Here is a 12992-nt window from a genome sequence, read left to right as displayed (position 1 = left end):
TAGATTGAGTGAACTCGGCCTCTTCTCCTTGGAGTGATGGAAGATGAGAAATGTACCGATAGATGTGTATAGGATGTTGAGAGGCATCGAGGCATTGATCATATGGATAGTCAGAGGCTTTCTCCCAGGGCTGAAATGGCTAACACAAGAGGGCACAGTTTTAAGGTGCTTGGAAGTAGGTACAGAGGAGATATCAGTGGTAAGTTTTTTACACAGAGCGTTGTGAGTGCGTGGAATGAGCTGCCAGCGATGGAGGTGGAGGTGGATATGATAGGGTCTTTTAAGAGACAATATAGGTATTTGGAGCTTCAAAAAATAGAGGGCTAGGTAACCCTAGGTAATTTCTAAAGTAAGTACATATTCGGCACAGCATTCTGGGCCAAAGGGCCTGCATTGTGCTTTAGGTTTTCTATATTTCTATGTAATTTAGAAGAATAGGTAAGAAATGTGATCCATGGAATGGATGTTGGTGCCAGATGGGGAAGTTTGAGTATGTCAGAAATTGCTGCTCTCCTGGGATTTTCATGCACGATAATCTATAGAGTTTACAGAGAATGGGGTGAAAAATGAAAGAAAAGGACATTTAGTGAGTGGCAGTTCTGTGGGTGAAAATGCCTTGTCAATGAGTGAGGTCAGAGAAGAAATGCCAGACTGGTTCAAGCTGACATGAAAGTAACAGTGTTACATTAGCACACGTCAAACTTTGAGTGGATGAGCTATAGCAGCATAAGAGCATGAACATACACTCAGTGGCCACTTTGTTCAGTACAGGAGGTGTGTAATAAAGTGGCTACAGAGTGTGCATTAACCCTTTCATTTCTGTGATCATTCTTGTAAACCTGCTCTGGGTCCTCTCCAATGCTGGTGCATCCTTTCTTAGACATGGGGCCCCAAACTGCTCACAATTATACTCAATTTAAGTCATCACATATAATGGTTTCACAGCACCCTGCAGTTAGAATGACTAAGATTCACTGAGAGATGAAATATGTTCTTTCCTCAGTCAGACATGGACGATCCTTTAGCATGAGGCTTTGTTCCCATCCCTCTCTAACCCGCTCTCCCAAGTTGAGAATTTAATGTGTTTCAATAGTCATAGATTCATAGTGATTGTTATACAGCAAGGCAATAATCCCTTCAGCCCATATGGTCCATGCTAACCAGGATGCCCCATCCAAGCTAGTCCAATTTACTAGCATTTGCCTTCTAAACCATTCCAGGGGAATGCTGGGTGTATGTTCATGCTCTTATGCTGCTATAGCTCATCCACTCGAAGTTTGACATGTGCTAATGTAACACTGTTACTTTCATGTCAGCGTGAACCAGTCTGGCATTTCTTCTCTGACCTCACTCATTGACAAGGCATTTTCACCCACAGAACTGCCACTCACTAAATGTCCTTTTCTTTCATTTTTCACCCCATTCTCTGTAAACCCATCTATCTCCCTCATGATTTAATATACCTCCACCTCTATAGGATTATTTCTCAGTGTCCTGTGCACTAAGGAAATAAGTTCCAAAAACTCAATATTTCAAGAGTTGGCAGCATTCTTGTGAATCTTTCCTGCACCATTTCCAATTTAGCAACCTTCCTATGGCAGGGAGATCAAAACTGAACAGAATATGCTGCAACAGAATAAGATTACTTCTCATGTTTTGGAATAATCGGTTTAATATTTTCTCATACGACAACCACTTCATTACTGTTATCATTCCAATAAACCTTCCTTAAAGCAAGTATCTGATACTCTGGGTGTGATCTTAGCAAAATGCTGTTCAGTTGTAGAAAAACTTTCCTATTTTAATCCTTTATCACATTGCAACAAAGGTATAATCTCTTCCACTCTGCAAAAGAGGGACACTAATCTCCAAACAAAGCCCAGTGTCAAGATCCTGCCACAAAGCTCCATTTTCTAAGGTTTTTGACAGGTTTCCCACTGCTCCAGAATTATGCAGTAAATCTCCAGACTTTGGTGGTATTGGCAGACTATTTCGGACTAGATCAGACTTATTGGATGTTTTTCTCCTATTAATATAGCAAAACATACTTCATTCATTTTTTATCCATTTTGAAGGAGCATGGGAAGTATTTGAGAAGGGAATGCAGCAACCAGGATCTCAGTAAAGGGTAATAAGACGTAGGAACCGCCATGAGCAAAACAAGCACTGTAAATATTAGATAGTGGAGCCAGATACCAAACCCTCTGCATTTCTGAAGAGTCAGATAGTGGTTTATCAGATTTTACAGCAAGTCAACATACCCAACAAAGTCGTCATCCAAATCCCCTGCAGCAGAACCTTGTCCTTGCAACTTTTCCTTCCAATTAAATAATTATGAACCATTCTTTGGAATAGCTAATGTTTACTGACTTAGCAAGATCTTATTAAATTTCTATTAAATTCTGCTCCTTTACAGTGTCAATCTAAGCTGATATTGCTTTCCAAAAATAGGGACTAAGGTAAGCAGGGAGCATAACCTTTGCTGTGCTTTGGTCAAAACTCGACAATACCGAAGCAAAAGGGACGGAACAACCAAAATTAAACACTGATTGGCTGGAGTGTGCATGTTCTTGAGCATAATTATTGACCCTGGTCAGCTGCCTGCCTGCGAGGGTGCCCAGACTCAGTGGCAGACTCCAAGGTAGTGACAGAAGGCTTGCCGTTGTACAGAAACACAACATGGCCCACATAGCGCACAAGGCACTTGAGCTTGATGGTCTCTCTCATCCATGTACCCATCCAAACTTTCCTTAAATCTTACAATTGGCAGCTTACTCCACATTCTCACTATTGGCTGAGCAAAGTAGCTCCCTTCAGATTTACCACAAACCCATGACCTCTAGTTCTAGACTCACCCAGCCTGAGGGGAAAAGGTTTGCATGCATTCACCCTATTTATACCATATATACCAAGGGCTCAGTAAAAGAGGATACCCGTCATCAGGAAGGGTAATTCTGATAGGTTGATTCTTCCTGTAAGCATCTTCTCCTAATCGCATAATGCTCCCAGCTTCCTTGTTGGGGTCCCAGACCAATGGGTTTCAGACATTTATTGATTCTGGGGCAGCCAGGAACCTCGTGGATATCTCTCTGGCTCAAAGATGGAGAGTTATGACTCTGCTGTTGAGAGAGAATATCAATGTCAAGGCTCTGGGTGGTCAGTCTCTGGCAGAAGCCACCTTTCCACAGAACCCCTCCAACTTGTGCAAGAAGGCAACCATAGAGAACGACTCTCCTATGCTGCTGATGCTTGGCTTTCCCTGGCTATCTCAACACAACCCATGGATTGATTGGCCACAAATGTGTCCAAAATGGGGACTGGCATGTCTGTCTATCAGTCTGGGTCCATCTCAAGCCCCTATCACTGTGTCTCTTCCTCTGCCAACTGCTAGCGTTGGCCTGGCTGACGTATCAGCTAATATGCTGACTCTCCTGAGGTCTTCAGTAAGAAGAAGGCCACCTCCTTGCTTACACACCAGCCATAACACTGCACCATTGACCTTCAACCCAGTACTAGTTCTCCCTGGGACCGGCTCTTTTCCCTCATTCGTCCTGAAACAGTGGCCATGAAAGAACACATAAGAGAAGGCAGAGCTAAGTAGTTATGGCACCCAATGGCATCTCCTTTGCTTGCATCTTCGGAAACAGTTCTATTTCCATCTTTAATATCTCTATTTTTCCCTTTCAGGGTTCTTTTGAAGATCCTGACCTGGAGTTACACGCTGACTACGGTTCTTTGCGGGAATAGGACCCGCTCTTGGGTTCCACAATCGGCCGCAATTTGGCATGCCAAAGTCTCGGCCTAAGATTTCAGCACGGATTCAGAAGCCTGGGATCTCGAGGAACTGGAGACGGGCGGATCAAGGGTCGGTATCGCCACAGGAGACCCTTGTGTCGCTGGGGGAGTCGGAACATCAGCTGTGTGTCTGGGGGCCCGGGATCCTTGCGATCTTCAGGCACAGAGGTTGAGAAAAGCAATGTAATGGACTTTTAACATCGTAAACCAGTGAGTTGTTTGTTATCTCTCCCGCCCGTTGGAAAATGGAGTCATCTTTTTCTCCCTTATTAGGAGAGAGAGAGCCTGCAGCATGTCAAGTTATCGAGTGAACAATGTAGTCTTTGGGGGAACTTCGAATCTGTGTCTTTGCTATTGCTTTGCTCATGTTTGAGTGCTTGTAGTGGGTGTGCTTCATTTTTGCTGGTGGGGGGAGGGGGATCATTGCTCGCTGCCGCTTACACACGGGAGGGAGGGGAGCCGGGGGGGACTTTGGGGTACTAGCGTTTAACCGCCATTCATTCTTTGGGGCACTTCTCTTGTTTTGTGGATGGTTGTGAAGAAAAAGCATTTCAGGATGTGTATTGTATACATTTCTCTGAGGTTAAATTGTACCTTTGAACCTTTGAAGAAGGCATTGGCTTTGGGGTTTATCCATGTGTCAACCTCGCCAGCGGGGAGGGTCTTCTTTTTAGTGAGCAAGGAGGATGGCAAGCCCCATCCCTGCATTGATTACTGGCCCCTCAACAACATCACAGCGAAGAACTGATATCCTCTTCCCCTGTTTGCCTCTTCATTTGAGCGTCTCCGAGGAGCAACCATATTCTCCAAGATAGATCTGCGTAATGCCTACAACCTGGTTTGCATCTGAGAAAGGGGACGAGTGGAAGGTAGCATTCAACATCATCAGTGGCCACTATGAGCACCCTGTGATGCCATTTGTCCTGGCCAACGTACCTGCTGTTTTTCAGACCCTAGTCAAGGATGTGCTCCAGGACTGTATGCTTTGACGTACATGAGGCAATCAATATAAAGCTGATCTCTTTAGCATTGCATGGTCCTGTACTGGATTCTTGCATCAGGACACTGAGTAAATTAGTCTCCATCTCAAAATTAGAAAGAAAGCAGACAAATATTATTCTGCTACAACAAAAACAAAATTAGAAAAAGTCTTAGATGGATCAAATACTTTTACAATGAGGTTGTGCAAAATCAGGTTCAGATGAAATTAATTTTGAAGTATTTTTCAAAAACTGTTAAAAAAGGACTATTCTGAGTTGTGATATGAACAACTACCAAAATAATTTTACGTGCAAACACTAGAAGAAAAAATGCTAATGAATGAATTATGTAAAATTTATCAACAAGATTTTAAAAGTGTTTTGAAAGATCCAGGAATTTATTCATGAATTTGAATCTAATGGAAAGTAATACCATAAGTTTGAAAATAATTTAATGTTTAACTCAAGGCATTATTGCAAACACAATCCAATCTTGTTCTGTCATTCATAATACTAAACAAATCTCAAATTGAAACTTTGAAAAAAAAGTTATGTTTAGTTCAATAATGGCAGATTAACAGAAATTAAATCTGGAGTCAAGCATCATGGTTTGCATACTGCTGTTTGATTTCATTTTCCCATTATTCTCCCATTTGTGCAGATATTCAAGGACTTTAGCAATCCAAGCTGTGGGATGAAATACATTATTTATATGATGAATTCCAAGAGCAGCTCGCAGTGTTCTATCCCTTCAATGAAATACTCACCAAGAAGCCCATAAAACTAACACTCCATTCCCAGTTCATCAAACCTTTTGTGGATATCATGGGAAAGGGAACTGTGGATAATGTTGGTGACATTAGTCTTGCTGTAGCCTTAGTGACCTCTAGGGTTGAATGTGTGTAGTTGTCATGTGCCCCAGCTTCCTGCCACATAAAATATCATCAAAAAAATCTAGATGATGTAAATTTGAAACAAAAATGTAAAAATGCTGGAAAAACTGAACAGGATAGGCAGCACCTATAGAAGGAGAAACAACCCTACAGGTGTAGTAGGTCTGTTCTCCTTCATCAGAATACAATACTGATTCTTCCTGATCTGATCAGTTTTCACCCGACAGTTTTGGTTTTGTTGCAAAGATTTGCAGATCGGTAGGTTCGCTAGTCACTGCAAATTGTTCCTCGTGTATAAGTGAGTGGTGGAATCTGGGGGAAGTTGATAGGAGTATGGGAAGGATGAAATAAAATTAGTGCAAAGGGTGCCTTATGATCAGAGCAAACCTATTTCCAAGCTGATTAAAGTGGGATCAAAATGTGAGCCAAGTGGGATCCAATTACAGCATTTATAGAGTAAGTCCCACCCACCATTATCTATTAATAGTAACCATGTGAAGTACAATTTCATATATTAATTTATTTCAATATTTATTTAATTGCACCAAAATTGATTATTTTAAGTAAAATTCCCTAAGAATGGAAATGAGCCCAAAAGTGTATCTAGTCGACTGGAGTGCTTGTTGCCCAGTGAACAGATGGTGCATCAGACCCCACATAACCCAAGTATTCTCTCTTCTCCCCTCTCCCTTTGGCAGAAGATACAAAGGCTTGAAAGCTCATACCACCAAGCTCAAAGACAGCTTCTACTCTACTATTATCAGACTCTTGAACAGACCTCTTGTATGATAATATATATTTTTGGCCTCACAATCTACCTCTTTATGATTTTGCAATTTATCATTTACCTGCACTGCACTTTTTTGGTAGCATTGCTATTGTTTTACCTTATTCTAGCCAAATGCGCTGTGTAATAATTTTATTTGTATAAACGGTAAACAAAATAAGCTTTTCACTATATCTTGGTACATGTGACAATAATAGACCAAGACCAATTCTTTCATATATTATTCCTATACAGAATTATTATCTCCAACCTGTCATATTTCCCCTGATATATTTGCCTTCACTCTATATCTAAAATCAAATTTGTGTCCAACGAAGTTGAAAAGGCAGGCTGTCAGGACCAGAGGTGAAGGTTGGGCCAATTCTAGTCGCAGCTCTGTGACGTTCACTCCACTCTTCACTGCATTGTGCCTGAGGCTGTGGGCCAGCTCTGGCTGCTCCAGGTTCCATGTCTGAGGACACAATTTTGTTATAAATATTAATTGCTTACTTTTATTGTTTGCAGGATTTGCTTTTTTCGCTCTCTTTGGTTGTCTTAATGGGTTCTTTCAGGTTTCCTGTTTTGTGGCTGCCTGTAAGGAAATGAAACTCAAGGCTGTATAATGTATACATACTTTGATAATAAATGTAATTTAAAATTGTATTTGACCCAATGTTCCTTTGACAGCATTTAAAGGAGCTTATTTATATTATTTTTAAGTCCTTTTCCTTTAAAACTCAGGTACAGGTGTCTGTGATATGCTTTTGCAATGTGTTATACACTATAGTTGGATCAGCAGGAATAATTTAAAGAATCACCAGACTGATCACAGGCCTTTCAGTATACGGTGTGAGAACACGAAATACCAGAAGTCACGAGTGTTAATCTCCTTTTGTTTCTATCAGAGAGCAGTACACAATAACTTTGATTGAGAGAGATTGTTCTCATCATACTTTCAAGATACCAGCCCTATGCAAATTCCCATTGCAAAATAAAAAATAAGACAGGTCATTAATCACATTTTCCTGTCCTATGCAATTCTTAGTATCATTGAGTCATAGAACACCACAGCACAGAAACAGGCCCTTTAGCCAATCTACTCCATGCCAAAATATTAATCTGTGTAGTCCCATTGACCTGCATCCAAATTGCAGCCCTCCATGCACCACCCATCCCCATGTCTATTTAAATTTCTCTTAAGTGTTGAAATAGAGACCACATCATCACTGACAGCTTGTTCCTCACATTCACCATCCTCATGTTCTCCTTAAACCTTTCATCCCGAACCCATGACGTCTAGTTCTAGTTTCCACCAACCTCGGAGAAAAAAAGCCTACTTGCATTTGCTTTATCTATACTCCTCATAATTTTGTATACCTCTATCAAATCTCATCTCAATCTTCTATGTTCTAGGGTACGAAGTCCTAATTTATATAATCTTTCCATGTAACTCATGTCCTCAAGTCCTGGCACTCTGCACTCTTTCAATCTTAATTACATCTTTCCTGTAGGTAGGTGACTGAAACTGCACACAATTCTCCAAATTAAGCCTCACTGATGTCTTACACAACTTCAACATATCATCTCAACTCGTCTACTCAATTCTTTGATTTATGGTGGCCAATGTGCCAAAAGCTTTCTTTATGATCCTATCTACCTGTGATAACACTTTCAAGGAATTATGGATCTGTATTCCCAGATTTCTCTGTTTGACAGCACTCCTCAGTGCCCTGCCGCTCACCATGTAGATCCTACCCTGGTTTGAGGACAACAAGGAAGATATCAAAGTCCAACATTTCACACTTGTCTACATTAAACTCCATCTGACATTTTTCAGCGCATCTTTGCAGCTGGTCCAAATGCCGCTGCAAGCTTTGACAGTCTTCCTTGCTGTCCACTACACCCTAGTCTTGGTGTCATCCTCAAGTTTGCTGATCAGTTAACCACTTTATCATCCAAGTCATTTATACAGAGTGAATGACAAACAACGAATGATCCAGTATTGATCCTTGCAGCACAACACTAGTTACAGGCCTCTAGTTAGAGAGGTAACTATCTACTACTACTCTCTGGCTTCTCCCACAAAGCCAATGCCTAATCCAGTTTACTATCTCATTTTGAATGTCAAGCGACTGAATCTTCTTGATCAACTTCCCATGCAGGACCTAGTCAAAGGCTTTGCTGAAGTCCATGCAGACAACATCTAATGCCTTGCCTTCATTAGCTTTCATGGAAACTTCATCAAAAAACTCTATAAGATTGGTTAGACACATCAGTCCCTGTCTATCCAAATACTTATATATACTGTCCCTTAGAATATTTTCCAATGTCTTACCCTTTACAGATGTCACAGGCCTATAATTTACTGGCCAATCTTAGACCCTTTCTTAAATAACAGAACGATATTCGCTATTCTCTAATCCTCCAGAACCTCACCCGTGGGTGGCTAAGAACATTTTAAATATCACTGATAAGACCCTTGCAATATTTGCACTGATCTCCACAGAGTCTGAAGGAACATCTTGTCAGCACTGGGCTATTTATCCATCCTAATTTTCCTCAACAGAGAAAACACCAATTCCTCTGTAACCTGATTATGGTCCATAACCTCTTCTCTGCTTTGTCTTATTTCTATAGACTTTGTGTCCACCTCGCAAGTTGCTGATCCTTTCTGGTAACATCAAAATTGGCCTTTCTCCGACCAGACCGATTCTTCTTCTTAATTATATTAAAACCAATGGCATTATGATAACAGAGTGAACAATATTCCTTTACACAAACTTCTGTCACCTGCCCTGTCTCATTCCCTTATAGATTTAGTATTGTACTCTCTCTAGTTGTGACCTCTATGTACTGATTAAAGAAACTTTCCTGAACACTTTTCACAAACTCTGTCCCATCCAGTCCTTTTACAGCATGAGAATCCTAGTCAATATGTGGAATGTTAAAATCACCAATAATGACAAACTTATGTTTCTTGCAGTAGTCTGTGATCTATCAACAAATTTGCTCCTCTAAATCCCATGGACTGTGGAAGGTCTATAATATAATCCCATTAACATGGTTATACTTCATCTACTCATCATTTCTACTTATACAGCCTCAGTAGACCAGCTCTCCAGTCTGACCTGCATGACACTTTCCCTGACAAGTAATGCCACGTTCCCCCTTTAATCCCTCCCACTCTGTCACATCTAAGCAATGAAACTCTAGAACGTTGAGTTGATAGTCCTGCCCCTCCCACAACCAAATCTTACTAATGGCTACACTGTCATAATATCACATGCTGATCCATGCCATAAGCTCATCATCAGGGTCTCTCTTCCTGCCATCACGGACATTTACACTACACGCTGCACCCGCAAAGGAAACAGCATTATGAAGGACCCCATGCACCCCTCATACAATCGCTTCTCCCTCCTGCCGTCTGGGAAAAGGCTCCGAAGCATTTGGGCTCTCACGACCAGATTATGTAACAGCTTCTTCCCCCAAGCAATCAGACTCCTCAATACCCGAAGCCTGGACTGACACCTTGCCCTACTGTCCTGTCTATTATTTATTGTAATGCCTGCACTGTTTTTGTGCACTTTATGCAGTCCAGTGTAGGTCTGTAGTCTAGTGTAGCTTTCTCTGTGTTGTTTTTTTTTTATTACGTAGTTCAGTCTAGTTTTTGGTACTGTGTCATGTAACACCATGGTCCTGAAAAACGTTGTCTCATTTTTACTATGCACTGTGCCAGCAGTTATGGTCGAAATGACAATAAAAGTTGACTTGACTTGACTGGACTTGATCTTCCTTTCCTACAATATTTCTTACATTGAAATATACACAACTCAGAACATTAGTCTCACCATGCTCAACCGTTTAATTCCTGACTGTTTATATTCTTAACATTCTTCGCCACAACCACTCCACTATCTGCTCTGGCACTCTGATTCCCATAACCCTGTTACTCTAGCTTAGAACCATCTGCACCCACCCCCCAACTCTGCAGCATGAGGAAACCTTTCCATGAGGATATTAGTCCCCTTCCAGACAGGTACAAACTTCCCTGCTGTATAGATCCCACCTGCCTTGGAAGAGACCCCAATGATCCAAAAATCTGAAGTCCTCCCTCCAGCACCAGCTCCTTAGCCATGTGTTAAACTGTATAATATTCCTATTTCTGGCTTCACTAGCACATGGCATGGGTAGCAGGCCTAAGATCATAACCCTAGAGCTCCTGTCCTTTAACTTAGCACCTAACACCTTGAACTTACACGGCAAGGCCTCATCACCCTTCCAACACATGTATTCGGTACTGACATGGACCATGTCGTCTGGCTGCTCACCCCCCCCCCCCCCCCCCCACTTTACAATGCCGTGAACTTGATTTGAAATGTCCCTGACCCTGGCATTAGGAAGCAACATACCAAAATACTATCTGGCAATCTTGTTCTCATCCATAGAGTCCCTAACTAATGAATCGCCTCGCCTCTTCTCCCCACTTCCCTTCTGAGCCACACAGCCAGACTCAGTCTTGATTGGAACAATGTTCAAATGGGAAGGGACAGTGTATTCCTACAACATGGAAGGCAAATTTGAAGAGTCATCCCTGAGTGATTTCCAATCTATCCTCTGAAGCTTACAAACAATAATTTGTCTACAGGGAAGTCAAGGTCAGGCAGATCCAATGTGGGGAGTAATTTTCCTGTCAAAATATGGTTGGAAAGATTAATACCTTGAGATTATATTAAGTATAAGTTCCTGTATGTTGAATAATAATTTGCACGTATAGTCACTTAACACTTAGGCTTGGATCCCTATCAAGTCCAAACTGGTTGAGAATGATCTTTACTGGAAGTTTGTAATTATTAATTTCATTTACTCGAATCTTGTCAATAAAATCAAACATCTTTCTTTGATTTATTTTCTTTTATTGCATTTCCTTTCTATCTGAGATCACCTGGTTCCAAGTGAGGTGTTGGAATAGGTAGAATTGCAGACCATTCACAGGTTATGAACACCTGCCATACATACAAATGTTATTAAATACAAAACTCTGGTGCACTTACGTTTGTTCCCATAAACATCAGAACAAGTTTCCTCTCTTTACTTCTAGTTCTTGTTGTTTATGTCCTTTGGATGCCAGTCATTTAATGCTGTTGAAGAATGGTTACAGCATCAAATGATTTTTGGGTATATTCTGACTTACAGACAGAAGCGGCTATGGGTGGCTCTAAGAACCAAAACTTTTTGTTACTTGGAGAGGGTCTGAAGTATCACTGGTGAGTACTTTTGTTAGTGCTATTTCATCACAAATGTTCTGTATATAAGTATTTTGTCACAGATGCTCAGTTCTTCCAGCACTTTTTGGAGATTATGTTATGATTAGTAAAGTTAATATAATTAAGTTACATTCATAAAACTAGATTCAATGTTTCTACACTTTATCATATTACACTAAATATTTTGTCAAAGGTTCAATCAGGCTTAAAAGGTGAAAACTCAAGTGGTAAACACTGCTGATGCTTGCTGCCGCAAGGTGTCAGCTCTTTCCGAATCATCTTATCCTCTTGAATTATGCCCAATACATCATGGATATTTCCCTTCCCACCATCAGTAGTATCAACAAGAGGTGCCGCCTTAAGAAGGCAATATCAATCATCAAAGATCCCCACCCTACATAAATTGAAGAGATCATGCATTTGCTGGAAATCTAGAGCAACACACACACAAAATGCTGGAGGAACTCAACAGGTTAGGCAGCATCTATGGAAAGGAATACAGTCGACGTTTCTGGCTGAGACCTTTCATCAGGACTGGAAATAAAGGGGGAGGGGGAGAAGCCAGAATGAGAAGTTGGGAGAAGGTAAGGGAGTACAACCTAGAAGGTGATAGGTGCTCCTGATGTGACCTTGCTTACATCGGAAAGATCTGATGTAAAATGGGAGACCACTTTGTCATACCTTTGCTGCATCCACAACAAGAAGGATTTCCCAGTGGCCGCCATTTTATTTCCAATCCCCATTCCCATTCCGACATGTCAGTGATGTCTCAGATCAGGCCCACAGCATTCTATAAGGGGAGGGTGAGCAGCCAGAGGTCATGGTACATACTGGTACCAATGAAATAGGTTGGAACAGGGGGGAGGTCCTGAAGAGAGTATATAGGAAATTAAGTAGAAAGCCGAGCCTCGAGGGTAGTAATCTCCGGATTGCTGTCTGTGCCTCGTGCCAGTGAGGGTAAGAACAGGATGTTATGGCAGATCAATGTAAGGCTGAGGAATTGGTGCAGGGTGCAGGGTTTCAGATTTCTAGAGCATTGAGAAGGAATGATTTTTACAAAAAAGACGAGTTACACCTGAATCTGAAGGGAACCAACATCCTTGCTGACAGTTTTGTTAGAGCAAACGGGGAGGATTTAAGCTAATTTGGCAGGGGGATGGAAACCAGAGTGAGCGGGTGAGATGAGGCAGTTGGTATACAAGTAGATATAGTGTGCTGTGAGACTGTGAGGAAGGACAGACGGACGATGGGCAACAATTGTAGTCAGTGGGATGAGCTGAAATGTAACATG

The sequence above is a fragment of the Hemitrygon akajei genome, chromosome 2 (assembly GCF_048418815.1).
Source record: "Hemitrygon akajei chromosome 2, sHemAka1.3, whole genome shotgun sequence".
In the NCBI taxonomy this organism is placed as follows: domain Eukaryota; kingdom Metazoa; phylum Chordata; class Chondrichthyes; order Myliobatiformes; family Dasyatidae; genus Hemitrygon; species Hemitrygon akajei.
Note: the sequence above shows the minus strand (reverse complement) of the source record.